At 54.7% G+C, this 26,340-nt stretch overlaps 27 non-coding genes across 27 annotated transcripts; all 27 read right to left on the reverse strand.

The window, feature by feature from the left end:
* Nucleotides 1-710: 710 nt before the first annotated feature.
* Nucleotides 711-829, reverse strand: LOC126089401 (5S ribosomal RNA). The gene has a single exon (XR_007520728.1). It is a non-coding gene; the product is annotated as a 5S ribosomal RNA (ribosomal RNA).
* Nucleotides 830-1,671: 842 nt separating this feature from the next.
* Nucleotides 1,672-1,790, reverse strand: LOC126089412 (5S ribosomal RNA). Its single transcript, XR_007520739.1, has one exon. It is a non-coding gene; the product is annotated as a 5S ribosomal RNA (ribosomal RNA).
* An 842-nt stretch (nucleotides 1,791-2,632) lies between these two features.
* On the reverse strand, nucleotides 2,633-2,751 carry LOC126089424 (5S ribosomal RNA). The gene has a single exon (XR_007520750.1). It is a non-coding gene; the product is annotated as a 5S ribosomal RNA (ribosomal RNA).
* An 843-nt stretch (nucleotides 2,752-3,594) lies between these two features.
* On the reverse strand, nucleotides 3,595-3,713 carry LOC126089436 (5S ribosomal RNA). The gene has a single exon (XR_007520761.1). It is a non-coding gene; the product is annotated as a 5S ribosomal RNA (ribosomal RNA).
* Nucleotides 3,714-4,559: 846 nt separating this feature from the next.
* Nucleotides 4,560-4,678, reverse strand: LOC126089448 (5S ribosomal RNA). Its single transcript, XR_007520772.1, has one exon. It is a non-coding gene; the product is annotated as a 5S ribosomal RNA (ribosomal RNA).
* Nucleotides 4,679-5,520: 842 nt separating this feature from the next.
* Nucleotides 5,521-5,639, reverse strand: LOC126089460 (5S ribosomal RNA). The gene has a single exon (XR_007520783.1). It is a non-coding gene; the product is annotated as a 5S ribosomal RNA (ribosomal RNA).
* Nucleotides 5,640-6,485: 846 nt separating this feature from the next.
* LOC126089471 (5S ribosomal RNA) lies at nucleotides 6,486-6,604 on the reverse strand. Its single transcript, XR_007520794.1, has one exon. It is a non-coding gene; the product is annotated as a 5S ribosomal RNA (ribosomal RNA).
* Nucleotides 6,605-7,446: 842 nt separating this feature from the next.
* LOC126089483 (5S ribosomal RNA) lies at nucleotides 7,447-7,565 on the reverse strand. Its single transcript, XR_007520805.1, has one exon. It is a non-coding gene; the product is annotated as a 5S ribosomal RNA (ribosomal RNA).
* Nucleotides 7,566-8,411: 846 nt separating this feature from the next.
* Nucleotides 8,412-8,530, reverse strand: LOC126089495 (5S ribosomal RNA). Its single transcript, XR_007520811.1, has one exon. It is a non-coding gene; the product is annotated as a 5S ribosomal RNA (ribosomal RNA).
* Nucleotides 8,531-9,376: 846 nt separating this feature from the next.
* LOC126089507 (5S ribosomal RNA) lies at nucleotides 9,377-9,495 on the reverse strand. The gene has a single exon (XR_007520813.1). It is a non-coding gene; the product is annotated as a 5S ribosomal RNA (ribosomal RNA).
* An 847-nt stretch (nucleotides 9,496-10,342) lies between these two features.
* On the reverse strand, nucleotides 10,343-10,461 carry LOC126089035 (5S ribosomal RNA). The gene has a single exon (XR_007520380.1). It is a non-coding gene; the product is annotated as a 5S ribosomal RNA (ribosomal RNA).
* Nucleotides 10,462-11,304: 843 nt separating this feature from the next.
* LOC126089519 (5S ribosomal RNA) lies at nucleotides 11,305-11,423 on the reverse strand. The gene has a single exon (XR_007520814.1). It is a non-coding gene; the product is annotated as a 5S ribosomal RNA (ribosomal RNA).
* Nucleotides 11,424-12,269: 846 nt separating this feature from the next.
* Nucleotides 12,270-12,388, reverse strand: LOC126089531 (5S ribosomal RNA). Its single transcript, XR_007520815.1, has one exon. It is a non-coding gene; the product is annotated as a 5S ribosomal RNA (ribosomal RNA).
* An 842-nt stretch (nucleotides 12,389-13,230) lies between these two features.
* Nucleotides 13,231-13,349, reverse strand: LOC126089543 (5S ribosomal RNA). Its single transcript, XR_007520816.1, has one exon. It is a non-coding gene; the product is annotated as a 5S ribosomal RNA (ribosomal RNA).
* Nucleotides 13,350-14,194: 845 nt separating this feature from the next.
* On the reverse strand, nucleotides 14,195-14,313 carry LOC126089554 (5S ribosomal RNA). The gene has a single exon (XR_007520817.1). It is a non-coding gene; the product is annotated as a 5S ribosomal RNA (ribosomal RNA).
* An 847-nt stretch (nucleotides 14,314-15,160) lies between these two features.
* LOC126089036 (5S ribosomal RNA) lies at nucleotides 15,161-15,279 on the reverse strand. Its single transcript, XR_007520381.1, has one exon. It is a non-coding gene; the product is annotated as a 5S ribosomal RNA (ribosomal RNA).
* An 847-nt stretch (nucleotides 15,280-16,126) lies between these two features.
* LOC126089565 (5S ribosomal RNA) lies at nucleotides 16,127-16,245 on the reverse strand. The gene has a single exon (XR_007520818.1). It is a non-coding gene; the product is annotated as a 5S ribosomal RNA (ribosomal RNA).
* An 841-nt stretch (nucleotides 16,246-17,086) lies between these two features.
* LOC126089576 (5S ribosomal RNA) lies at nucleotides 17,087-17,205 on the reverse strand. The gene has a single exon (XR_007520819.1). It is a non-coding gene; the product is annotated as a 5S ribosomal RNA (ribosomal RNA).
* Nucleotides 17,206-18,050: 845 nt separating this feature from the next.
* LOC126089587 (5S ribosomal RNA) lies at nucleotides 18,051-18,169 on the reverse strand. The gene has a single exon (XR_007520820.1). It is a non-coding gene; the product is annotated as a 5S ribosomal RNA (ribosomal RNA).
* An 847-nt stretch (nucleotides 18,170-19,016) lies between these two features.
* Nucleotides 19,017-19,135, reverse strand: LOC126089038 (5S ribosomal RNA). The gene has a single exon (XR_007520383.1). It is a non-coding gene; the product is annotated as a 5S ribosomal RNA (ribosomal RNA).
* An 845-nt stretch (nucleotides 19,136-19,980) lies between these two features.
* On the reverse strand, nucleotides 19,981-20,099 carry LOC126089598 (5S ribosomal RNA). The gene has a single exon (XR_007520821.1). It is a non-coding gene; the product is annotated as a 5S ribosomal RNA (ribosomal RNA).
* An 846-nt stretch (nucleotides 20,100-20,945) lies between these two features.
* Nucleotides 20,946-21,064, reverse strand: LOC126089611 (5S ribosomal RNA). The gene has a single exon (XR_007520822.1). It is a non-coding gene; the product is annotated as a 5S ribosomal RNA (ribosomal RNA).
* An 846-nt stretch (nucleotides 21,065-21,910) lies between these two features.
* On the reverse strand, nucleotides 21,911-22,029 carry LOC126089374 (5S ribosomal RNA). Its single transcript, XR_007520701.1, has one exon. It is a non-coding gene; the product is annotated as a 5S ribosomal RNA (ribosomal RNA).
* Nucleotides 22,030-22,876: 847 nt separating this feature from the next.
* Nucleotides 22,877-22,995, reverse strand: LOC126089623 (5S ribosomal RNA). Its single transcript, XR_007520824.1, has one exon. It is a non-coding gene; the product is annotated as a 5S ribosomal RNA (ribosomal RNA).
* An 846-nt stretch (nucleotides 22,996-23,841) lies between these two features.
* Nucleotides 23,842-23,960, reverse strand: LOC126089375 (5S ribosomal RNA). The gene has a single exon (XR_007520702.1). It is a non-coding gene; the product is annotated as a 5S ribosomal RNA (ribosomal RNA).
* An 847-nt stretch (nucleotides 23,961-24,807) lies between these two features.
* LOC126089376 (5S ribosomal RNA) lies at nucleotides 24,808-24,926 on the reverse strand. The gene has a single exon (XR_007520703.1). It is a non-coding gene; the product is annotated as a 5S ribosomal RNA (ribosomal RNA).
* Nucleotides 24,927-25,764: 838 nt separating this feature from the next.
* On the reverse strand, nucleotides 25,765-25,883 carry LOC126089634 (5S ribosomal RNA). The gene has a single exon (XR_007520825.1). It is a non-coding gene; the product is annotated as a 5S ribosomal RNA (ribosomal RNA).
* Nucleotides 25,884-26,340: the final 457 nt, after the last annotated feature.

Consider the following 26,340-nt stretch of genomic DNA (forward strand, 5'->3'; position numbering starts at 1 on the left):
GCGCCCGGCGTCCCAGCAGAGTGACGGCCGAATTGGCGGGCGCACCGCCGCGTGTGTGAGACGCACTGCTGCTCGTTGCACCCCCTGTCATTCGCTGGGTGCGTGCGGCCTTCGACACTAGCGGAGGACGAATCTTGTCCCTGGTGTTCAGCGGAGGGCCTGTGCGGGGTGTGGCAGTGTCGTGCTGGAGGGCCCACTGGTACGATGTGGGCTTCCTCGCCTCGCCTCGCCTCGCCTCACACCAGGTGTCTGCGTAGTTTGCAGTGCATTCGCACCATTCCTATCCCTGTCCCTGACCCCGTCCCGACTTGTCCCGACTTTGCTCGACTGCCGCTCGCTGCCGCTCGGGTCGTGGTCCATATGACAGCGCAAGCACGACAAACGTCTGCGGGACGAGACGAGACGAGACGAGACGAGACGACTAAGGAATAAATTCGTGGTTACAAATCAAATTTGGAACTCTACACTCCTACACAAGAATAGGCGGTGACGTATTTCAGAAATCACCTGCCGATTCGTACTGTTTTGTCGTTTTCAAAGTCTTCTTGGCAAACTTGGTTAGCACATTCTCCCTCAAACTGAGTTAATTACTGCATTTTCGTACCATTACAGTAGTTTAAAAGGCTTAAGGAAGCATCTTTGTCACAACAGAAAGGTAGTTTGAAAATTGGGCTGGCGACATTACAAAAAAAAAAAAAAAACAGGAAGGGAGCCAACAGCACCCGGGTTTCCCAGGCGGTCACCCATCCAAGTACTAGCCGGGCCCGATGATGCTTAACTTCGGTGATCGGACGAGAACCGGTGTATTCATCATGGTATGGCCGTTGGCGCTCATCTAATGTAGGAGCACGGCAGAATTCGCGTTCGGCTTTTCTCCCAACACACAAAATGTTAGTTTTCGGCCGCATTTGACGAAAGCGCTTCCTTCCGCAACCGCCAGTTCCTCGAGGACGGCGCGGGGAGGCGCGCCCGGCGTCCCAGCAGAGTGACGGCCGAATTGGCGGGCGCACCGCCGCGTGTGTGAGACGCACTGCTGCTCGTTGCACCCCCTGTCATTCGCTGGGTGCGTGCGGCCTTCGACACTAGCGGAGGACGAATCTTGTCCCTGGTGTTCAGCGGAGGGCCTGTGCGGGGTGTGGCAGTGTCGTGCTGGAGGGCCCACTGGTACGATGTGGGCTTCCTCGCCTCGCCTCGCCTCGCCTCACACCAGGTGTCTGCGTAGTTTGCAGTGCATTCGCACCATTCCTATCCCTGTCCCTGACCCCGTCCCGACTTGTCCCGACTTTGCTCGACTGCCGCTCGCTGCCGCTCGGGTCGTGGTCCATATGACAGCGCAAGCACGACAAACGTCTGCGGGACGAGACGAGACGAGACGAGACGACTAAGGAATAAATTCGTGGTTACAAATCAAATTTGGAACTCTACACTCCTACACAAGAATAGGCGGTGACGTATTTCAGAAATCACCTGCCGATTCGTACTGTTTTGTCGTTTTCAAAGTCTTCTTGGCAAACTTGGTTAGCACATTCTCCCTCAAACTGAGTTAATTACTGCATTTTCGTACCATTACAGTAGTTTAAAAGGCTTAAGGAAGCATCTTTGTCACAACAGAAAGGTAGTTTGAAAATTGGGCTGGCGACATTACAAAAAAAAAAAAAAAAACAGGAAGGGAGCCAACAGCACCCGGGTTTCCCAGGCGGTCACCCATCCAAGTACTAGCCGGGCCCGATGATGCTTAACTTCGGTGATCGGACGAGAACCGGTGTATTCATCATGGTATGGCCGTTGGCGCTCATCTAATGTAGGAGTACGGCAGAATTCGCGTTCGGCTTTTCTCCCAACACACAAAATGTTAGTTTTCGGCCGCATTTGACGAAAGCGCTTCCTTCCGCAACCGCCAGTTCCTCGAGGACGGCGCGGGGAGGCGCGCCCGGCGTCCCAGCAGAGTGACGGCCGAATTGGCGGGCGCACCGCCGCGTGTGTGAGACGCACTGCTGCTCGTTGCACCCCCTGTCATTCGCTGGGTGCGTGCGGCCTTCGACACTAGCGGAGGACGAATCTTGTCCCTGGTGTTCAGCGGAGGGCCTGTGCGGGGTGTGGCAGTGTCGTGCTGGAGGGCCCACTGGTACGATGTGGGCTTCCTCGCCTCGCCTCGCCTCGCCTCACACCAGGTGTCTGCGTAGTTTGCAGTGCATTCGCACCATTCCTATCCCTGTCCCTGACCCCGTCCCGACTTGTCCCGACTTTGCTCGACTGCCGCTCGCTGCCGCTCGGGTCGTGGTCCATATGACAGCGCAAGCACGACAAACGTCTGCGGGACGAGACGAGACGAGACGAGACGACTAAGGAATAAATTCGTGGTTACAAATCAAATTTGGAACTCTACACTCCTACACAAGAATAGGCGGTGACGTATTTCAGAAATCACCTGCCGATTCGTACTGTTTTGTCGTTTTCAAAGTCTTCTTGGCAAACTTGGTTAGCACATTCTCCCTCAAACTGAGTTAATTACTGCATTTTCGTACCATTACAGTAGTTTAAAAGGCTTAAGGAAGCATCTTTGTCACAACAGAAAGGTAGTTTGAAAATTGGGCTGGCGACATTACAAAAAAAAAAAAAAAAACAGGAAGGGAGCCAACAGCACCCGGGTTTCCCAGGCGGTCACCCATCCAAGTACTAGCCGGGCCCGATGATGCTTAACTTCGGTGATCGGACGAGAACCGGTGTATTCATCATGGTATGGCCGTTGGCGCTCATCTAATGTAGGAGTACGGCAGAATTCGCGTTCGGCTTTTCTCCCAACACACAAAATGTTAGTTTTCGGCCGCATTTGACGAAAGCGCTTCCTTCCGCAACCGCCAGTTCCTCGAGGACGGCGCGGGGAGGCGCGCCCGGCGTCCCAGCAGAGTGACGGCCGAATTGGCGGGCGCACCGCCGCGTGTGTGAGACGCACTGCTGCTCGTTGCACCCCCTGTCATTCGCTGGGTGCGTGCGGCCTTCGACACTAGCGGAGGACGAATCTTGTCCCTGGTGTTCAGCGGAGGGCCTGTGCGGGGTGTGGCAGTGTCGTGCTGGAGGGCCCACTGGTACGATGTGGGCTTCCTCGCCTCGCCTCGCCTCGCCTCACACCAGGTGTCTGCGTAGTTTGCAGTGCATTCGCACCATTCCTATCCCTGTCCCTGACCCCGTCCCGACTTGTCCCGACTTTGCTCGACTGCCGCTCGCTACCGCTCGGGTCGTGGTCCATATGACAGCGCAAGCACGACAAACGTCTGCGGGACGAGACGAGACGAGACGAGACGAGACGACTAAGGAATAAATTCGTGGTTACAAATCAAATTTGGAACTCTACACTCCTACACAAGAATAGGCGGTGACGTATTTCAGAAATCACCTGCCGATTCGTACTGTTTTGTCGTTTTCAAAGTCTTCTTGGCAAACTTGGTTAGCACATTCTCCCTCAAACTGAGTTAATTACTGCATTTTCGTACCATTACAGTAGTTTAAAAGGCTTAAGGAAGCATCTTTGTCACAACAGAAAGGTAGTTTGAAAATTGGGCTGGCGACATTACAAAAAAAAAAAAACAGGAAGGGAGCCAACAGCACCCGGGTTTCCCAGGCGGTCACCCATCCAAGTACTAGCCGGGCCCGATGATGCTTAACTTCGGTGATCGGACGAGAACCGGTGTATTCATCATGGTATGGCCGTTGGCGCTCATCTAATGTAGGAGCACGGCAGAATTCGCGTTCGGCTTTTCTCCCAACACACAAAATGTTAGTTTTCGGCCGCATTTGACGAAAGCGCTTCCTTCCGCAACCGCCAGTTCCTCGAGGACGGCGCGGGGAGGCGCGCCCGGCGTCCCAGCAGAGTGACGGCCGAATTGGCGGGCGCACCGCCGCGTGTGTGAGACGCACTGCTGCTCGTTGCACCCCCTGTCATTCGCTGGGTGCGTGCGGCCTTCGACACTAGCGGAGGACGAATCTTGTCCCTGGTGTTCAGCGGAGGGCCTGTGCGGGGTGTGGCAGTGTCGTGCTGGAGGGCCCACTGGTACGATGTGGGCTTCCTCGCCTCGCCTCGCCTCGCCTCACACCAGGTGTCTGCGTAGTTTGCAGTGCATTCGCACCATTCCTATCCCTGTCCCTGACCCCGTCCCGACTTGTCCCGACTTTGCTCGACTGCCGCTCGCTGCCGCTCGGGTCGTGGTCCATATGACAGCGCAAGCACGACAAACGTCTGCGGGACGAGACGAGACGAGACGAGACGAGACGACTAAGGAATAAATTCGTGGTTACAAATCAAATTTGGAACTCTACACTCCTACACAAGAATAGGCGGTGACGTATTTCAGAAATCACCTGCCGATTCGTACTGTTTTGTCGTTTTCAAAGTCTTCTTGGCAAACTTGGTTAGCACATTCTCCCTCAAACTGAGTTAATTACTGCATTTTCGTACCATTACAGTAGTTTAAAAGGCTTAAGGAAGCATCTTTGTCACAACAGAAAGGTAGTTTGAAAATTGGGCTGGCGACATTACAAAAAAAAAAAAAAAACAGGAAGGGAGCCAACAGCACCCGGGTTTCCCAGGCGGTCACCCATCCAAGTACTAGCCGGGCCCGATGATGCTTAACTTCGGTGATCGGACGAGAACCGGTGTATTCATCATGGTATGGCCGTTGGCGCTCATCTAATGTAGGAGCACGGCAGAATTCGCGTTCGGCTTTTCTCCCAACACACAAAATGTTAGTTTTCGGCCGCATTTGACGAAAGCGCTTCCTTCCGCAACCGCCAGTTCCTCGAGGACGGCGCGGGGAGGCGCGCCCGGCGTCCCAGCAGAGTGACGGCCGAATTGGCGGGCGCACCGCCGCGTGTGTGAGACGCACTGCTGCTCGTTGCACCCCCTGTCATTCGCTGGGTGCGTGCGGCCTTCGACACTAGCGGAGGACGAATCTTGTCCCTGGTGTTCAGCGGAGGGCCTGTGCGGGGTGTGGCAGTGTCGTGCTGGAGGGCCCACTGGTACGATGTGGGCTTCCTCGCCTCGCCTCGCCTCGCCTCACACCAGGTGTCTGCGTAGTTTGCAGTGCATTCGCACCATTCCTATCCCTGTCCCTGACCCCGTCCCGACTTGTCCCGACTTTGCTCGACTGCCGCTCGCTGCCGCTCGGGTCGTGGTCCATATGACAGCGCAAGCACGACAAACGTCTGCGGGACGAGACGAGACGAGACGAGACGACTAAGGAATAAATTCGTGGTTACAAATCAAATTTGGAACTCTACACTCCTACACAAGAATAGGCGGTGACGTATTTCAGAAATCACCTGCCGATTCGTACTGTTTTGTCGTTTTCAAAGTCTTCTTGGCAAACTTGGTTAGCACATTCTCCCTCAAACTGAGTTAATTACTGCATTTTCGTACCATTACAGTAGTTTAAAAGGCTTAAGGAAGCATCTTTGTCACAACAGAAAGGTAGTTTGAAAATTGGGCTGGCGACATTACAAAAAAAAAAAAAAAAACAGGAAGGGAGCCAACAGCACCCGGGTTTCCCAGGCGGTCACCCATCCAAGTACTAGCCGGGCCCGATGATGCTTAACTTCGGTGATCGGACGAGAACCGGTGTATTCATCATGGTATGGCCGTTGGCGCTCATCTAATGTAGGAGTACGGCAGAATTCGCGTTCGGCTTTTCTCCCAACACACAAAATGTTAGTTTTCGGCCGCATTTGACGAAAGCGCTTCCTTCCGCAACCGCCAGTTCCTCGAGGACGGCGCGGGGAGGCGCGCCCGGCGTCCCAGCAGAGTGACGGCCGAATTGGCGGGCGCACCGCCGCGTGTGTGAGACGCACTGCTGCTCGTTGCACCCCCTGTCATTCGCTGGGTGCGTGCGGCCTTCGACACTAGCGGAGGACGAATCTTGTCCCTGGTGTTCAGCGGAGGGCCTGTGCGGGGTGTGGCAGTGTCGTGCTGGAGGGCCCACTGGTACGATGTGGGCTTCCTCGCCTCGCCTCGCCTCGCCTCACACCAGGTGTCTGCGTAGTTTGCAGTGCATTCGCACCATTCCTATCCCTGTCCCTGACCCCGTCCCGACTTGTCCCGACTTTGCTCGACTGCCGCTCGCTGCCGCTCGGGTCGTGGTCCATATGACAGCGCAAGCACGACAAACGTCTGCGGGACGAGACGAGACGAGACGAGACGAGACGACTAAGGAATAAATTCGTGGTTACAAATCAAATTTGGAACTCTACACTCCTACACAAGAATAGGCGGTGACGTATTTCAGAAATCACCTGCCGATTCGTACTGTTTTGTCGTTTTCAAAGTCTTCTTGGCAAACTTGGTTAGCACATTCTCCCTCAAACTGAGTTAATTACTGCATTTTCGTACCATTACAGTAGTTTAAAAGGCTTAAGGAAGCATCTTTGTCACAACAGAAAGGTAGTTTGAAAATTGGGCTGGCGACATTACAAAAAAAAAAAAAAAACAGGAAGGGAGCCAACAGCACCCGGGTTTCCCAGGCGGTCACCCATCCAAGTACTAGCCGGGCCCGATGATGCTTAACTTCGGTGATCGGACGAGAACCGGTGTATTCATCATGGTATGGCCGTTGGCGCTCATCTAATGTAGGAGCACGGCAGAATTCGCGTTCGGCTTTTCTCCCAACACACAAAATGTTAGTTTTCGGCCGCATTTGACGAAAGCGCTTCCTTCCGCAACCGCCAGTTCCTCGAGGACGGCGCGGGGAGGCGCGCCCGGCGTCCCAGCAGAGTGACGGCCGAATTGGCGGGCGCACCGCCGCGTGTGTGAGACGCACTGCTGCTCGTTGCACCCCCTGTCATTCGCTGGGTGCGTGCGGCCTTCGACACTAGCGGAGGACGAATCTTGTCCCTGGTGTTCAGCGGAGGGCCTGTGCGGGGTGTGGCAGTGTCGTGCTGGAGGGCCCACTGGTACGATGTGGGCTTCCTCGCCTCGCCTCGCCTCGCCTCACACCAGGTGTCTGCGTAGTTTGCAGTGCATTCGCACCATTCCTATCCCTGTCCCTGACCCCGTCCCGACTTGTCCCGACTTTGCTCGACTGCCGCTCGCTGCCGCTCGGGTCGTGGTCCATATGACAGCGCAAGCACGACAAACGTCTGCGGGACGAGACGAGACGAGACGAGACGACTAAGGAATAAATTCGTGGTTACAAATCAAATTTGGAACTCTACACTCCTACACAAGAATAGGCGGTGACGTATTTCAGAAATCACCTGCCGATTCGTACTGTTTTGTCGTTTTCAAAGTCTTCTTGGCAAACTTGGTTAGCACATTCTCCCTCAAACTGAGTTAATTACTGCATTTTCGTACCATTACAGTAGTTTAAAAGGCTTAAGGAAGCATCTTTGTCACAACAGAAAGGTAGTTTGAAAATTGGGCTGGCGACATTACAAAAAAAAAAAAAAAAACAGGAAGGGAGCCAACAGCACCCGGGTTTCCCAGGCGGTCACCCATCCAAGTACTAGCCGGGCCCGATGATGCTTAACTTCGGTGATCGGACGAGAACCGGTGTATTCATCATGGTATGGCCGTTGGCGCTCATCTAATGTAGGAGTACGGCAGAATTCGCGTTCGGCTTTTCTCCCAACACACAAAATGTTAGTTTTCGGCCGCATTTGACGAAAGCGCTTCCTTCCGCAACCGCCAGTTCCTCGAGGACGGCGCGGGGAGGCGCGCCCGGCGTCCCAGCAGAGTGACGGCCGAATTGGCGGGCGCACCGCCGCGTGTGTGAGACGCACTGCTGCTCGTTGCACCCCCTGTCATTCGCTGGGTGCGTGCGGCCTTCGACACTAGCGGAGGACGAATCTTGTCCCTGGTGTTCAGCGGAGGGCCTGTGCGGGGTGTGGCAGTGTCGTGCTGGAGGGCCCACTGGTACGATGTGGGCTTCCTCGCCTCGCCTCGCCTCGCCTCACACCAGGTGTCTGCGTAGTTTGCAGTGCATTCGCACCATTCCTATCCCTGTCCCTGACCCCGTCCCGACTTGTCCCGACTTTGCTCGACTGCCGCTCGCTGCCGCTCGGGTCGTGGTCCATATGACAGCGCAAGCACGACAAACGTCTGCGGGACGAGACGAGACGAGACGAGACGAGACGACTAAGGAATAAATTCGTGGTTACAAATCAAATTTGGAACTCTACACTCCTACACAAGAATAGGCGGTGACGTATTTCAGAAATCACCTGCCGATTCGTACTGTTTTGTCGTTTTCAAAGTCTTCTTGGCAAACTTGGTTAGCACATTCTCCCTCAAACTGAGTTAATTACTGCATTTTCGTACCATTACAGTAGTTTAAAAGGCTTAAGGAAGCATCTTTGTCACAACAGAAAGGTAGTTTGAAAATTGGGCTGGCGACATTACAAAAAAAAAAAAAAAACAGGAAGGGAGCCAACAGCACCCGGGTTTCCCAGGCGGTCACCCATCCAAGTACTAGCCGGGCCCGATGATGCTTAACTTCGGTGATCGGACGAGAACCGGTGTATTCATCATGGTATGGCCGTTGGCGCTCATCTAATGTAGGAGCACGGCAGAATTCGCGTTCGGCTTTTCTCCCAACACACAAAATGTTAGTTTTCGGCCGCATTTGACGAAAGCGCTTCCTTCCGCAACCGCCAGTTCCTCGAGGACGGCGCGGGGAGGCGCGCCCGGCGTCCCAGCAGAGTGACGGCCGAATTGGCGGGCGCACCGCCGCGTGTGTGAGACGCACTGCTGCTCGTTGCACCCCCTGTCATTCGCTGGGTGCGTGCGGCCTTCGACACTAGCGGAGGACGAATCTTGTCCCTGGTGTTCAGCGGAGGGCCTGTGCGGGGTGTGGCAGTGTCGTGCTGGAGGGCCCACTGGTACGATGTGGGCTTCCTCGCCTCGCCTCGCCTCGCCTCACACCAGGTGTCTGCGTAGTTTGCAGTGCATTCGCACCATTCCTATCCCTGTCCCTGACCCCGTCCCGACTTGTCCCGACTTTGCTCGACTGCCGCTCGCTGCCGCTCGGGTCGTGGTCCATATGACAGCGCAAGCACGACAAACGTCTGCGGGACGAGACGAGACGAGACGAGACGAGACGACTAAGGAATAAATTCGTGGTTACAAATCAAATTTGGAACTCTACACTCCTACACAAGAATAGGCGGTGACGTATTTCAGAAATCACCTGCCGATTCGTACTGTTTTGTCGTTTTCAAAGTCTTCTTGGCAAACTTGGTTAGCACATTCTCCCTCAAACTGAGTTAATTACTGCATTTTCGTACCATTACAGTAGTTTAAAAGGCTTAAGGAAGCATCTTTGTCACAACAGAAAGGTAGTTTGAAAATTGGGCTGGCGACATTACAAAAAAAAAAAAAAAACAGGAAGGGAGCCAACAGCACCCGGGTTTCCCAGGCGGTCACCCATCCAAGTACTAGCCGGGCCCGATGATGCTTAACTTCGGTGATCGGACGAGAACCGGTGTATTCATCATGGTATGGCCGTTGGCGCTCATCTAATGTAGGAGCACGGCAGAATTCGCGTTCGGCTTTTCTCCCAACACACAAAATGTTAGTTTTCGGCCGCATTTGACGAAAGCGCTTCCTTCCGCAACCGCCAGTTCCTCGAGGACGGCGCGGGGAGGCGCGCCCGGCGTCCCAGCAGAGTGACGGCCGAATTGGCGGGCGCACCGCCGCGTGTGTGAGACGCACTGCTGCTCGTTGCACCCCCTGTCATTCGCTGGGTGCGTGCGGCCTTCGACACTAGCGGAGGACGAATCTTGTCCCTGGTGTTCAGCGGAGGGCCTGTGCGGGGTGTGGCAGTGTCGTGCTGGAGGGCCCACTGGTACGATGTGGGCTTCCTCGCCTCGCCTCGCCTCGCCTCACACCAGGTGTCTGCGTAGTTTGCAGTGCATTCGCACCATTCCTATCCCTGTCCCTGACCCCGTCCCGACTTGTCCCGACTTTGCTCGACTGCCGCTCGCTGCCGCTCGGGTCGTGGTCCATATGACAGCGCAAGCACGACAAACGTCTGCGGGACGAGACGAGACGAGACGAGACGAGACGACTAAGGAATAAATTCGTGGTTACAAATCAAATTTGGAACTCTACACTCCTACACAAGAATAGGCGGTGACGTATTTCAGAAATCACCTGCCGATTCGTACTGTTTTGTCGTTTTCAAAGTCTTCTTGGCAAACTTGGTTAGCACATTCTCCCTCAAACTGAGTTAATTACTGCATTTTCGTACCATTACAGTAGTTTAAAAGGCTTAAGGAAGCATCTTTGTCACAACAGAAAGGTAGTTTGAAAATTGGGCTGGCGACATTACAAAAAAAAAAAAAAAAACAGGAAGGGAGCCAACAGCACCCGGGTTTCCCAGGCGGTCACCCATCCAAGTACTAGCCGGGCCCGATGATGCTTAACTTCGGTGATCGGACGAGAACCGGTATATTCATCATGGTATGGCCGTTGGCGCTCATCTAATGTAGGAGCACGGCAGAATTCGCGTTCGGCTTTTCTCCCAACACACAAAATGTTAGTTTTCGGCCGCATTTGACGAAAGCGCTTCCTTCCGCAACCGCCAGTTCCTCGAGGACGGCGCGGGGAGGCGCGCCCGGCGTCCCAGCAGAGTGACGGCCGAATTGGCGGGCGCACCGCCGCGTGTGTGAGACGCACTGCTGCTCGTTGCACCCCCTGTCATTCGCTGGGTGCGTGCGGCCTTCGACACTAGCGGAGGACGAATCTTGTCCCTGGTGTTCAGCGGAGGGCCTGTGCGGGGTGTGGCAGTGTCGTGCTGGAGGGCCCACTGGTACGATGTGGGCTTCCTCGCCTCGCCTCGCCTCGCCTCACACCAGGTGTCTGCGTAGTTTGCAGTGCATTCGCACCATTCCTATCCCTGTCCCTGACCCCGTCCCGACTTGTCCCGACTTTGCTCGACTGCCGCTCGCTGCCGCTCGGGTCGTGGTCCATATGACAGCGCAAGCACGACAAACGTCTGCGGGACGAGACGAGACGAGACGAGACGAGACGACTAAGGAATAAATTCGTGGTTACAAATCAAATTTGGAACTCTACACTCCTACACAAGAATAGGCGGTGACGTATTTCAGAAATCACCTGCCGATTCGTACTGTTTTGTCGTTTTCAAAGTCTTCTTGGCAAACTTGGTTAGCACATTCTCCCTCAAACTGAGTTAATTACTGCATTTTCGTACCATTACAGTAGTTTAAAAGGCTTAAGGAAGCATCTTTGTCACAACAGAAAGGTAGTTTGAAAATTGGGCTGGCGACATTACAAAAAAAAAAAAACAGGAAGGGAGCCAACAGCACCCGGGTTTCCCAGGCGGTCACCCATCCAAGTACTAGCCGGGCCCGATGATGCTTAACTTCGGTGATCGGACGAGAACCGGTGTATTCATCATGGTATGGCCGTTGGCGCTCATCTAATGTAGGAGCACGGCAGAATTCGCGTTCGGCTTTTCTCCCAACACACAAAATGTTAGTTTTCGGCCGCATTTGACGAAAGCGCTTCCTTCCGCAACCGCCAGTTCCTCGAGGACGGCGCGGGGAGGCGCGCCCGGCGTCCCAGCAGAGTGACGGCCGAATTGGCGGGCGCACCGCCGCGTGTGTGAGACGCACTGCTGCTCGTTGCACCCCCTGTCATTCGCTGGGTGCGTGCGGCCTTCGACACTAGCGGAGGACGAATCTTGTCCCTGGTGTTCAGCGGAGGGCCTGTGCGGGGTGTGGCAGTGTCGTGCTGGAGGGCCCACTGGTACGATGTGGGCTTCCTCGCCTCGCCTCGCCTCGCCTCACACCAGGTGTCTGCGTAGTTTGCAGTGCATTCGCACCATTCCTATCCCTGTCCCTGACCCCGTCCCGACTTGTCCCGACTTTGCTCGACTGCCGCTCGCTGCCGCTCGGGTCGTGGTCCATATGACAGCGCAAGCACGACAAACGTCTGCGGGACGAGACGAGACGAGACGAGACGAGACGACTAAGGAATAAATTCGTGGTTACAAATCAAATTTGGAACTCTACACTCCTACACAAGAATAGGCGGTGACGTATTTCAGAAATCACCTGCCGATTCGTACTGTTTTGTCGTTTTCAAAGTCTTCTTGGCAAACTTGGTTAGCACATTCTCCCTCAAACTGAGTTAATTACTGCATTTTCGTACCATTACAGTAGTTTAAAAGGCTTAAGGAAGCATCTTTGTCACAACAGAAAGGTAGTTTGAAAATTGGGCTGGCGACATTACAAAAAAAAAAAAAAAACAGGAAGGGAGCCAACAGCACCCGGGTTTCCCAGGCGGTCACCCATCCAAGTACTAGCCGGGCCCGATGATGCTTAACTTCGGTGATCGGACGAGAACCGGTGTATTCATCATGGTATGGCCGTTGGCGCTCATCTAATGTAGGAGCACGGCAGAATTCGCGTTCGGCTTTTCTCCCAACACACAAAATGTTAGTTTTCGGCCGCATTTGACGAAAGCGCTTCCTTCCGCAACCGCCAGTTCCTCGAGGACGGCGCGGGGAGGCGCGCCCGGCGTCCCAGCAGAGTGACGGCCGAATTGGCGGGCGCACCGCCGCGTGTGTGAGACGCACTGCTGCTCGTTGCACCCCCTGTCATTCGCTGGGTGCGTGCGGCCTTCGACACTAGCGGAGGACGAATCTTGTCCCTGGTGTTCAGCGGAGGGCCTGTGCGGGGTGTGGCAGTGTCGTGCTGGAGGGCCCACTGGTACGATGTGGGCTTCCTCGCCTCGCCTCGCCTCGCCTCACACCAGGTGTCTGCGTAGTTTGCAGTGCATTCGCACCATTCCTATCCCTGTCCCTGACCCCGTCCCGACTTGTCCCGACTTTGCTCGACTGCCGCTCGCTGCCGCTCGGGTCGTGGTCCATATGACAGCGCAAGCACGACAAACGTCTGCGGGACGAGACGAGACGAGACGAGACGACTAAGGACTAAATTCGTGGTTACAAATCAAATTTGGAACTCTACACTCCTACACAAGAATAGGCGGTGACGTATTTCAGAAATCACCTGCCGATTCGTACTGTTTTGTCGTTTTCAAAGTCTTCTTGGCAAACTTGGTTAGCACATTCTCCCTCAAACTGAGTTAATTACTGCATTTTCGTACCATTACAGTAGTTTAAAAGGCTTAAGGAAGCATCTTTGTCACAACAGAAAGGTAGTTTGAAAATTGGGCTGGCGACATTACAAAAAAAAAAAAAAAAACAGGAAGGGAGCCAACAGCACCCGGGTTTCCCAGGCGGTCACCCATCCAAGTACTAGCCGGGCCCGATGATGCTTAACTTCGGTGATCGGACGAGAACCGGTGTATTCATCATGGTATGGCCGTTGGCGCTCATCTAATGTAGGAGTACGGCAGAATTCGCGTTCGGCTTTTCTCCCAACACACAAAATGTTAGTTTTCGGCCGCATTTGACGAAAGCGCTTCCTTCCGCAACCGCCAGTTCCTCGAGGACGGCGCGGGGAGGCGCGCCCGGCGTCCCAGCAGAGTGACGGCCGAATTGGCGGGCGCACCGCCGCGTGTGTGAGACGCACTGCTGCTCGTTGCACCCCCTGTCATTCGCTGGGTGCGTGCGGCCTTCGACACTAGCGGAGGACGAATCTTGTCCCTGGTGTTCAGCGGAGGGCCTGTGCGGGGTGTGGCAGTGTCGTGCTGGAGGGCCCACTGGTACGATGTGGGCTTCCTCGCCTCGCCTCGCCTCGCCTCACACCAGGTGTCTGCGTAGTTTGCAGTGCATTCGCACCATTCCTATCCCTGTCCCTGACCCCGTCCCGACTTGTCCCGACTTTGCTCGACTGCCGCTCGCTGCCGCTCGGGTCGTGGTCCATATGACAGCGCAAGCACGACAAACGTCTGCGGGACGAGACGAGACGAGACGAGACGAGACGACTAAGGAATAAATTCGTGGTTACAAATCAAATTTGGAACTCTACACTCCTACACAAGAATAGGCGGTGACGTATTTCAGAAATCACCTGCCGATTCGTACTGTTTTGTCGTTTTCAAAGTCTTCTTGGCAAACTTGGTTAGCACATTCTCCCTCAAACTGAGTTAATTACTGCATTTTCGTACCATTACAGTAGTTTAAAAGGCTTAAGGAAGCATCTTTGTCACAACAGAAAGGTAGTTTGAAAATTGGGCTGGCGACATTACAAAAAAAAAAAAAAACAGGAAGGGAGCCAACAGCACCCGGGTTTCCCAGGCGGTCACCCATCCAAGTACTAGCCGGGCCCGATGATGCTTAACTTCGGTGATCGGACGAGAACCGGTGTATTCATCATGGTATGGCCGTTGGCGCTCATCTAATGTAGGAGCACGGCAGAATTCGCGTTCGGCTTTTCTCCCAACACACAAAATGTTAGTTTTCGGCCGCATTTGACGAAAGCGCTTCCTTCCGCAACCGCCAGTTCCTCGAGGACGGCGCGGGGAGGCGCGCCCGGCGTCCCAGCAGAGTGACGGCCGAATTGGCGGGCGCACCGCCGCGTGTGTGAGACGCACTGCTGCTCGTTGCACCCCCTGTCATTCGCTGGGTGCGTGCGGCCTTCGACACTAGCGGAGGACGAATCTTGTCCCTGGTGTTCAGCGGAGGGCCTGTGCGGGGTGTGGCAGTGTCGTGCTGGAGGGCCCACTGGTACGATGTGGGCTTCCTCGCCTCGCCTCGCCTCGCCTCACACCAGGTGTCTGCGTAGTTTGCAGTGCATTCGCACCATTCCTATCCCTGTCCCTGACCCCGTCCCGACTTGTCCCGACTTTGCTCGACTGCCGCTCGCTGCCGCTCGGGTCGTGGTCCATATGACAGCGCAAGCACGACAAACGTCTGCGGGACGAGACGAGACGAGACGAGACGAGACGACTAAGGAATAAATTCGTGGTTACAAATCAAATTTGGAACTCTACACTCCTACACAAGAATAGGCGGTGACGTATTTCAGAAATCACCTGCCGATTCGTACTGTTTTGTCGTTTTCAAAGTCTTCTTGGCAAACTTGGTTAGCACATTCTCCCTCAAACTGAGTTAATTACTGCATTTTCGTACCATTACAGTAGTTTAAAAGGCTTAAGGAAGCATCTTTGTCACAACAGAAAGGTAGTTTGAAAATTGGGCTGGCGACATTACAAAAAAAAAAAAAAAAACAGGAAGGGAGCCAACAGCACCCGGGTTTCCCAGGCGGTCACCCATCCAAGTACTAGCCGGGCCCGATGATGCTTAACTTCGGTGATCGGACGAGAACCGGTATATTCATCATGGTATGGCCGTTGGCGCTCATCTAATGTAGGAGCACGGCAGAATTCGCGTTCGGCTTTTCTCCCAACACACAAAATGTTAGTTTTCGGCCGCATTTGACGAAAGCGCTTCCTTCCGCAACCGCCAGTTCCTCGAGGACGGCGCGGGGAGGCGCGCCCGGCGTCCCAGCAGAGTGACGGCCGAATTGGCGGGCGCACCGCCGCGTGTGTGAGACGCACTGCTGCTCGTTGCACCCCCTGTCATTCGCTGGGTGCGTGCGGCCTTCGACACTAGCGGAGGACGAATCTTGTCCCTGGTGTTCAGCGGAGGGCCTGTGCGGGGTGTGGCAGTGTCGTGCTGGAGGGCCCACTGGTACGATGTGGGCTTCCTCGCCTCGCCTCGCCTCGCCTCACACCAGGTGTCTGCGTAGTTTGCAGTGCATTCGCACCATTCCTATCCCTGTCCCTGACCCCGTCCCGACTTGTCCCGACTTTGCTCGACTGCCGCTCGCTGCCGCTCGGGTCGTGGTCCATATGACAGCGCAAGCACGACAAACGTCTGCGGGACGAGACGAGACGAGACGAGACGAGACGACTAAGGAATAAATTCGTGGTTACAAATCAAATTTGGAACTCTACACTCCTACACAAGAATAGGCGGTGACGTATTTCAGAAATCACCTGCCGATTCGTACTGTTTTGTCGTTTTCAAAGTCTTCTTGGCAAACTTGGTTAGCACATTCTCCCTCAAACTGAGTTAATTACTGCATTTTCGTACCATTACAGTAGTTTAAAAGGCTTAAGGAAGCATCTTTGTCACAACAGAAAGGTAGTTTGAAAATTGGGCTGGCGACATTACAAAAAAAAAAAAAAAAACAGGAAGGGAGCCAACAGCACCCGGGTTTCCCAGGCGGTCACCCATCCAAGTACTAGCCGGGCCCGATGATGCTTAACTTCGGTGATCGGACGAGAACCGGTGTATTCATCATGGTATGGCCGTTGGCGCTCATCTAATGTAGGAGCACGGCAGAATTCGCGTTCGGCTTTTCTCCCAACACACAAAATGTTAGTTTTCGGCCGCATTTGACGAAAGCGCTTCCTTCCGCAACCGCCAGTTCCTCGAGGACGGCGCGGGGAGGCGCGCCCGGCGTCCCAGCAGAGTGACGGCCGAATTGGCGGGCGCACCGCCGCGTGTGTGAGACGCACTGCTGCTCGTTGCACCCCCTGTCATTCGCTGGGTGCGTGCGGCCTTCGACACTAGCGGAGGACGAATCTTGTCCCTGGTGTTCAGCGGAGGGCCTGTGCGGGGTGTGGCAGTGTCGTGCTGGAGGGCCCACTGGTACGATGTGGGCTTCCTCGCCTCGCCTCGCCTCGCCTCACACCAGGTGTCTGCGTAGTTTGCAGTGCATTCGCACCATTCCTATCCCTGTCCCTGACCCCGTCCCGACTTGTCCCGACTTTGCTCGACTGCCGCTCGCTGCCGCTCGGGTCGTGGTCCATATGACAGCGCAAGCACGACAAACGTCTGCGGGACGAGACGAGACGAGACGAGACGACTAAGGACTAAATTCGTGGTTACAAATCAAATTTGGAACTCTACACTCCTACACAAGAATAGGCGGTGACGTATTTCAGAAATCACCTGCCGATTCGTACTGTTTTGTCGTTTTCAAAGTCTTCTTGGCAAACTTGGTTAGCACATTCTCCCTCAAACTGAGTTAATTACTGCATTTTCGTACCATTACAGTAGTTTAAAAGGCTTAAGGAAGCATCTTTGTCACAACAGAAAGGTAGTTTGAAAATTGGGCTGGCGACATTACAAAAAAAAAAAAAAAACAGGAAGGGAGCCAACAGCACCCGGGTTTCCCAGGCGGTCACCCATCCAAGTACTAGCCGGGCCCGATGATGCTTAACTTCGGTGATCGGACGAGAACCGGTGTATTCATCATGGTATGGCCGTTGGCGCTCATCTAATGTAGGAGTACGGCAGAATTCGCGTTCGGCTTTTCTCCCAACACACAAAATGTTAGTTTTCGGCCGCATTTGACGAAAGCGCTTCCTTCCGCAACCGCCAGTTCCTCGAGGACGGCGCGGGGAGGCGCGCCCGGCGTCCCAGCAGAGTGACGGCCGAATTGGCGGGCGCACCGCCGCGTGTGTGAGACGCACTGCTGCTCGTTGCACCCCCTGTCATTCGCTGGGTGCGTGCGGCCTTCGACACTAGCGGAGGACGAATCTTGTCCCTGGTGTTCAGCGGAGGGCCTGTGCGGGGTGTGGCAGTGTCGTGCTGGAGGGCCCACTGGTACGATGTGGGCTTCCTCGCCTCGCCTCGCCTCGCCTCACACCAGGTGTCTGCGTAGTTTGCAGTGCATTCGCACCATTCCTATCCCTGTCCCTGACCCCGTCCCGACTTGTCCCGACTTTGCTCGACTGCCGCTCGCTGCCGCTCGGGTCGTGGTCCATATGACAGCGCAAGCACGACAAACGTCTGCGGGACGAGACGAGACGAGACGAGACGAGACGACTAAGGAATAAATTCGTGGTTACAAATCAAATTTGGAACTCTACACTCCTACACAAGAATAGGCGGTGACGTATTTCAGAAATCACCTGCCGATTCGTACTGTTTTGTCGTTTTCAAAGTCTTCTTGGCAAACTTGGTTAGCACATTCTCCCTCAAACTGAGTTAATTACTGCATTTTCGTACCATTACAGTAGTTTAAAAGGCTTAAGGAAGCATCTTTGTCACAACAGAAAGGTAGTTTGAAAATTGGGCTGGCGACATTACAAAAAAAAAAAAAAACAGGAAGGGAGCCAACAGCACCCGGGTTTCCCAGGCGGTCACCCATCCAAGTACTAGCCGGGCCCGATGATGCTTAACTTCGGTGATCGGACGAGAACCGGTGTATTCATCATGGTATGGCCGTTGGCGCTCATCTAATGTAGGAGCACGGCAGAATTCGCGTTCGGCTTTTCTCCCAACACACAAAATGTTAGTTTTCGGCCGCATTTGACGAAAGCGCTTCCTTCCGCAACCGCCAGTTCCTCGAGGACGGCGCGGGGAGGCGCGCCCGGCGTCCCAGCAGAGTGACGGCCGAATTGGCGGGCGCACCGCCGCGTGTGTGAGACGCACTGCTGCTCGTTGCACCCCCTGTCATTCGCTGGGTGCGTGCGGCCTTCGACACTAGCGGAGGACGAATCTTGTCCCTGGTGTTCAGCGGAGGGCCTGTGCGGGGTGTGGCAGTGTCGTGCTGGAGGGCCCACTGGTACGATGTGGGCTTCCTCGCCTCGCCTCGCCTCGCCTCACACCAGGTGTCTGCGTAGTTTGCAGTGCATTCGCACCATTCCTATCCCTGTCCCTGACCCCGTCCCGACTTGTCCCGACTTTGCTCGACTGCCGCTCGCTGCCGCTCGGGTCGTGGTCCATATGACAGCGCAAGCACGACAAACGTCTGCGGGACGAGACGAGACGAGACGAGACGAGACGACTAAGGAATAAATTCGTGGTTACAAATCAAATTTGGAACTCTACACTCCTACACAAGAATAGGCGGTGACGTATTTCAGAAATCACCTGCCGATTCGTACTGTTTTGTCGTTTTCAAAGTCTTCTTGGCAAACTTGGTTAGCACATTCTCCCTCAAACTGAGTTAATTACTGCATTTTCGTACCATTACAGTAGTTTAAAAGGCTTAAGGAAGCATCTTTGTCACAACAGAAAGGTAGTTTGAAAATTGGGCTGGCGACATTACAAAAAAAAAAAAAAAAACAGGAAGGGAGCCAACAGCACCCGGGTTTCCCAGGCGGTCACCCATCCAAGTACTAGCCGGGCCCGATGATGCTTAACTTCGGTGATCGGACGAGAACCGGTATATTCATCATGGTATGGCCGTTGGCGCTCATCTAATGTAGGAGCACGGCAGAATTCGCGTTCGGCTTTTCTCCCAACACACAAAATGTTAGTTTTCGGCCGCATTTGACGAAAGCGCTTCCTTCCGCAACCGCCAGTTCCTCGAGGACGGCGCGGGGAGGCGCGCCCGGCGTCCCAGCAGAGTGACGGCCGAATTGGCGGGCGCACCGCCGCGTGTGTGAGACGCACTGCTGCTCGTTGCACCCCCTGTCATTCGCTGGGTGCGTGCGGCCTTCGACACTAGCGGAGGACGAATCTTGTCCCTGGTGTTCAGCGGAGGGCCTGTGCGGGGTGTGGCAGTGTCGTGCTGGAGGGCCCACTGGTACGATGTGGGCTTCCTCGCCTCGCCTCGCCTCGCCTCACACCAGGTGTCTGCGTAGTTTGCAGTGCATTCGCACCATTCCTATCCCTGTCCCTGACCCCGTCCCGACTTGTCCCGACTTTGCTCGACTGCCGCTCGCTGCCGCTCGGGTCGTGGTCCATATGACAGCGCAAGCACGACAAACGTCTGCGGGACGAGACGAGACGAGACGAGACGAGACGACTAAGGAATAAATTCGTGGTTACAAATCAAATTTGGAACTCTACACTCCTACACAAGAATAGGCGGTGACGTATTTCAGAAATCACCTGCCGATTCGTACTGTTTTGTCGTTTTCAAAGTCTTCTTGGCAAACTTGGTTAGCACATTCTCCCTCAAACTGAGTTAATTACTGCATTTTCGTACCATTACAGTAGTTTAAAAGGCTTAAGGAAGCATCTTTGTCACAACAGAAAGGTAGTTTGAAAATTGGGCTGGCGACATTACAAAAAAAAAAAAAAACAGGAAGGGAGCCAACAGCACCCGGGTTTCCCAGGCGGTCACCCATCCAAGTACTAGCCGGGCCCGATGATGCTTAACTTCGGTGATCGGACGAGAACCGGTGTATTCATCATGGTATGGCCGTTGGCGCTCATCTAATGTAGGAGCACGGCAGAATTCGCGTTCGGCTTTTCTCCCAACACACAAAATGTTAGTTTTCGGCCGCATTTGACGAAAGCGCTTCCTTCCGCAACCGCCAGTTCCTCGAGGACGGCGCGGGGAGGCGCGCCCGGCGTCCCAGCAGAGTGACGGCCGAATTGGCGGGCGCACCGCCGCGTGTGTGAGACGCACTGCTGCTCGTTGCACCCCCTGTCATTCGCTGGGTGCGTGCGGCCTTCGACACTAGCGGAGGACGAATCTTGTCCCTGGTGTTCAGCGGAGGGCCTGTGCGGGGTGTGGCAGTGTCGTGCTGGAGGGCCCACTGGTACGATGTGGGCTTCCTCGCCTCGCCTCGCCTCGCCTCACACCAGGTGTCTGCGTAGTTTGCAGTGCATTCGCACCATTCCTATCCCTGTCCCTGACCCCGTCCCGACTTGTCCCGACTTTGCTCGACTGCCGCTCGCTGCCGCTCGGGTCGTGGTCCATATGACAGCGCAAGCACGACAAACGTCTGCGGGACGAGACGAGACGAGACGAGACGAGACGACTAAGGAATAAATTCGTGGTTACAAATCAAATTTGGAACTCTACACTCCTACACAAGAATAGGCGGTGACGTATTTCAGAAATCACCTGCCGATTCGTACTGTTTTGTCGTTTTCAAAGTCTTCTTGGCAAACTTGGTTAGCACATTCTCCCTCAAACTGAGTTAATTACTGCATTTTCGTACCATTACAGTAGTTTAAAAGGCTTAAGGAAGCATCTTTGTCACAACAGAAAGGTAGTTTGAAAATTGGGCTGGCGACATTACAAAAAAAAAAAAAAAACAGGAAGGGAGCCAACAGCACCCGGGTTTCCCAGGCGGTCACCCATCCAAGTACTAGCCGGGCCCGATGATGCTTAACTTCGGTGATCGGACGAGAACCGGTGTATTCATCATGGTATGGCCGTTGGCGCTCATCTAATGTAGGAGCACGGCAGAATTCGCGTTCGGCTTTTCTCCCAACACACAAAATGTTAGTTTTCGGCCGCATTTGACGAAAGCGCTTCCTTCCGCAACCGCCAGTTCCTCGAGGACGGCGCGGGGAGGCGCGCCCGGCGTCCCAGCAGAGTGACGGCCGAATTGGCGGGCGCACCGCCGCGTGTGTGAGACGCACTGCTGCTCGTTGCACCCCCTGTCATTCGCTGGGTGCGTGCGGCCTTCGACACTAGCGGAGGACGAATCTTGTCCCTGGTGTTCAGCGGAGGGCCTGTGCGGGGTGTGGCAGTGTCGTGCTGGAGGGCCCACTGGTACGATGTGGGCTTCCTCGCCTCGCCTCGCCTCGCCTCACACCAGGTGTCTGCGTAGTTTGCAGTGCATTCGCACCATTCCTATCCCTGTCCCTGACCCCGTCCCGACTTGTCCCGACTTTGCTCGACTGCCGCTCGCTGCCGCTCGGGTCGTGGTCCATATGACAGCGCAAGCACGACAAACGTCTGCGGGACGAGACGAGACGAGACGAGACGAGACGACTAAGGAATAAATTCGTGGTTACAAATCAAATTTGGAACTCTACACTCCTACACAAGAATAGGCGGTGACGTATTTCAGAAATCACCTGCCGATTCGTACTGTTTTGTCGTTTTCAAAGTCTTCTTGGCAAACTTGGTTAGCACATTCTCCCTCAAACTGAGTTAATTACTGCATTTTCGTACCATTACAGTAGTTTAAAAGGCTTAAGGAAGCATCTTTGTCACAACAGAAAGGTAGTTTGAAAATTGGGCTGGCGACATTACAAAAAAAAAAAAAAAACAGGAAGGGAGCCAACAGCACCCGGGTTTCCCAGGCGGTCACCCATCCAAGTACTAGCCGGGCCCGATGATGCTTAACTTCGGTCATCGGACGAGAACCGGTGTATTCATCATGGTATGGCCGTTGGCGCTCATCTAATGTAGGAGCACGGCAGAATTCGCGTTCGGCTTTTCTCCCAACACACAAAATGTTAGTTTTCGGCCGCATTTGACGAAAGCGCTTCCTTCCGCAACCGCCAGTTCCTCGAGGACGGCGCGGGGAGGCGCGCCCGGCGTCCCAGCAGAGTGACGGCCGAATTGGCGGGCGCACCGCCGCGTGTGTGAGACGCACTGCTGCTCGTTGCACCCCCTGTCATTCGCTGGGTGCGTGCGGCCTTCGACACTAGCGGAGGACGAATCTTGTCCCTGGTGTTCAGCGGAGGGCCTGTGCGGGGTGTGGCAGTGTCGTGCTGGAGGGCCCACTGGTACGATGTGGGCTTCCTCGCCTCGCCTCGCCTCGCCTCACACCAGGTGTCTGCGTAGTTTGCAGTGCATTCGCACCATTCCTATCCCTGTCCCTGACCCCGTCCCGACTTGTCCCGACTTTGCTCGACTGCCGCTCGCTGCCGCTCGGGTCGTGGTCCATATGACAGCGCAAGCACGACAAACGTCTGCGGGACGAGACGAGACGAGACGAGACGAGACGACTAAGGAATAAATTCGTGGTTACAAATCAAATTTGGAACTCTACACTCCTACACAAGAATAGGCGGTGACGTATTTCAGAAATCACCTGCCGATTCGTACTGTTTTGTCGTTTTCAAAGTCTTCTTGGCAAACTTGGTTAGCACATTCTCCCTCAAACTGAGTTAATTACTGCATTTTCGTACCATTACAGTAGTTTAAAAGGCTTAAGGAAGCATCTTTGTCACAACAGAAAGGTAGTTTGAAAATTGGGCTGGCGACATTACAAAAAAAAAAAAAAAAACAGGAAGGGAGCCAACAGCACCCGGGTTTCCCAGGCGGTCACCCATCCAAGTACTAGCCGGGCCCGATGATGCTTAACTTCGGTGATCGGACGAGAACCGGTGTATTCATCATGGTATGGCCGTTGGCGCTCATCTAATGTAGGAGCACGGCAGAATTCGCGTTCGGCTTTTCTCCCAACACACAAAATGTTAGTTTTCGGCCGCATTTGACGAAAGCGCTTCCTTCCGCAACCGCCAGTTCCTCGAGGACGGCGCGGGGAGGCGCGCCCGGCGTCCCAGCAGAGTGACGGCCGAATTGGCGGGCGCACCGCCGCGTGTGTGAGACGCACTGCTGCTCGTTGCACCCCCTGTCATTCGCTGGGTGCGTGCGGCCTTCGACACTAGCGGAGGACGAATCTTGTCCCTGGTGTTCAGCGGAGGGCCTGTGCGGGGTGTGGCAGTGTCGTGCTGGAGGGCCCACTGGTACGATGTGGGCTTCCTCGCCTCGCCTCGCCTCGCCTCACACCAGGTGTCTGCGTAGTTTGCAGTGCATTCGCACCATTCCTATCCCTGTCCCTGACCCCGTCCCGACTTGTCCCGACTTTGCTCGACTGCCGCTCGCTGCCGCTCGGGTCGTGGTCCATATGACAGCGCAAGCACGACAAACGTCTGCGGGACGAGACGAGACGAGACGAGACGAGACGACTAAGGAATAAATTCGTGGTTACAAATCAAATTTGGAACTCTACACTCCTACACAAGAATAGGCGGTGACGTATTTCAGAAATCACCTGCCGATTCGTACTGTTTTGTCGTTTTCAAAGTCTTCTTGGCAAACTTGGTTAGCACATTCTCCCTCAAACTGAGTTAATTACTGCATTTTCGTACCATTACAGTAGTTTAAAAGGCTTAAGGAAGCATCTTTGTCACAACAGAAAGGTAGTTTGAAAATTGGGCTGGCGACATTACAAAAAAAAAAAAAAAACAGGAAGGGAGCCAACAGCACCCGGGTTTCCCAGGCGGTCACCCATCCAAGTACTAGCCGGGCCCGATGATGCTTAACTTCGGTCATCGGACGAGAACCGGTGTATTCATCATGGTATGGCCGTTGGCGCTCATCTAATGTAGGAGCACGGCAGAATTCGCGTTCGGCTTTTCTCCCAACACACAAAATGTTAGTTTTCGGCCGCATTTGACGAAAGCGCTTCCTTCCGCAACCGCCAGTTCCTCGAGGACGGCGCGGGGAGGCGCGCCCGGCGTCCCAGCAGAGTGACGGCCGAATTGGCGGGCGCACCGCCGCGTGTGTGAGACGCACTGCTGCTCGTTGCACCCCCTGTCATTCGCTGGGTGCGTGCGGCCTTCGACACTAGCGGAGGACGAATCTTGTCCCTGGTGTTCAGCGGAGGGCCTGTGCGGGGTGTGGCAGTGTCGTGCTGGAGGGCCCACTGGTACGATGTGGGCTTCCTCGCCTCGCCTCGCCTCGCCTCACACCAGGTGTCTGCGTAGTTTGCAGTGCATTCGCACCATTCCTATCCCTGTCCCTGACCCCGTCCCGACTTGTCCCGACTTTGCTCGACTGCCGCTCGCTGCCGCTCGGGTCGTGGTCCATATGACAGCGCAAGCACGACAAACGTCTGCGGGACGAGACGAGACGAGACGAGACGAGACGACTAAGGAATAAATTCGTGGTTACAAATCAAATTTGGAACTCTACACTCCTACACAAGAATAGGCGGTGACGTATTTCAGAAATCACCTGCCGATTCGTACTGTTTTGTCGTTTTCAAAGTCTTCTTGGCAAACTTGGTTAGCACATTCTCCCTCAAACTGAGTTAATTACTGCATTTTCGTACCATTACAGTAGTTTAAAAGGCTTAAGGAAGCATCTTTGTCACAACAGAAAGGTAGTTTGAAAATTGGGCTGGCGACATTACAAAAAAAAAAAAAAAAACAGGAAGGGAGCCAACAGCACCCGGGTTTCCCAGGCGGTCACCCATCCAAGTACTAGCCGGGCCCGATGATGCTTAACTTCGGTCATCGGACGAGAACCGGTGTATTCATCATGGTATGGCCGTTGGCGCTCATCTAATGTAGGAGCACGGCAGAATTCGCGTTCGGCTTTTCTCCCAACACACAAAATGTTAGTTTTCGGCCGCATTTGACGAAAGCGCTTCCTTCCGCAACCGCCAGTTCCTCGAGGACGGCGCGGGGAGGCGCGCCCGGCGTCCCAGCAGAGTGACGGCCGAATTGGCGGGCGCACCGCCGCGTGTGTGAGACGCACTGCTGCTCGTTGCACCCCCTGTCATTCGCTGGGTGCGTGCGGCCTTCGACACTAGCGGAGGACGAATCTTGTCCCTGGTGTTCAGCGGAGGGCCTGTGCGGGGTGTGGCAGTGTCGTGCTGGAGGGCCCACTGGTACGATGTGGGCTTCCTCGCCTCGCCTCGCCTCGCCTCACACCAGGTGTCTGCGTAGTTTGCAGTGCATTCGCACCATTCCTATCCCTGTCCCTGACCCCGTCCCGACTTGTCCCGACTTTGCTCGACTGCCGCTCGCTGCCGCTCGGGTCGTGGTCCATATGACAGCGCAAGCACGACAAACGTCTGCGGGACGAGACGAGACGAGACGAGACGACTAAGGAATAAGTTCGTGGTTACAAATCAAATTTGGAACTCAACACACCTACACAACAATAGGCGGTGACGTATTTCAGAAATCACCTGCCGATTCGTAGTGTTTTGTCGTTTTCAAAGTCTTCTTGGCAAACTTGGTTAGCACATTCTCCCTCAAACTGAGTTAATTACTGCATTTTCGTACCATTACAGTAGTTTAAAAGGCTTAAGGAAGCATCTTTGTCACAACAGAAAGGTAGTTTGAAAATTGGGCTGGCGACATTACAAAAAAAAAAAAACAGGAAGGGAGCCAACAGCACCCGGGTTTCCCAGGCGGTCACCCATCCAAGTACTAGCCGGGCCCGATGATGCTTAACTTCGGTGATCGGACGAGAACCGGTGTATTCATCATGGTATGGCCGTTGGCGCTCATCCAATGTAGGAGCACGGCAGAATTCGCGTTCGGCTTTTCTCCCAACACACAAAATGTTAGTTTTCGGCCGCATTTGACGAAAGCGCTTCCTTCCGCAACCGCCAGTTCCTCGAGGACGGCGCGGGGAGGCGCGCCCGGCGTCCCAGCAGAGTGACGGCCGAATTGGCGGGCGCACCGCCGCGTGTGTGAGACGCACTGCTGCTCGTTGCACCCCCTGTCATTCGCTGGGTGCGTGCGGCCTTCGACACTAGCGGAGGACGAATCTTGTCCCTGGTGTTCAGCGGAGGGCCTGTGCGGGGTGTGGCAGTGTCGTGCTGGAGGGCCCACTGGTACGATGTGGGCTTCCTCGCCTCGCCTCGCCTCGCCTCACACCAGGTGTCTGCGTAGTTTGCAGTGCATTCGCACCATTCCTATCCCTGTCCCTGACCCCGTCCCGACTTGTCCCGACTTT

This window comes from Schistocerca cancellata, chromosome 6, assembly GCF_023864275.1.
Source record: "Schistocerca cancellata isolate TAMUIC-IGC-003103 chromosome 6, iqSchCanc2.1, whole genome shotgun sequence".
Taxonomy (NCBI): Eukaryota; Metazoa; Arthropoda; class Insecta; order Orthoptera; family Acrididae; genus Schistocerca; species Schistocerca cancellata.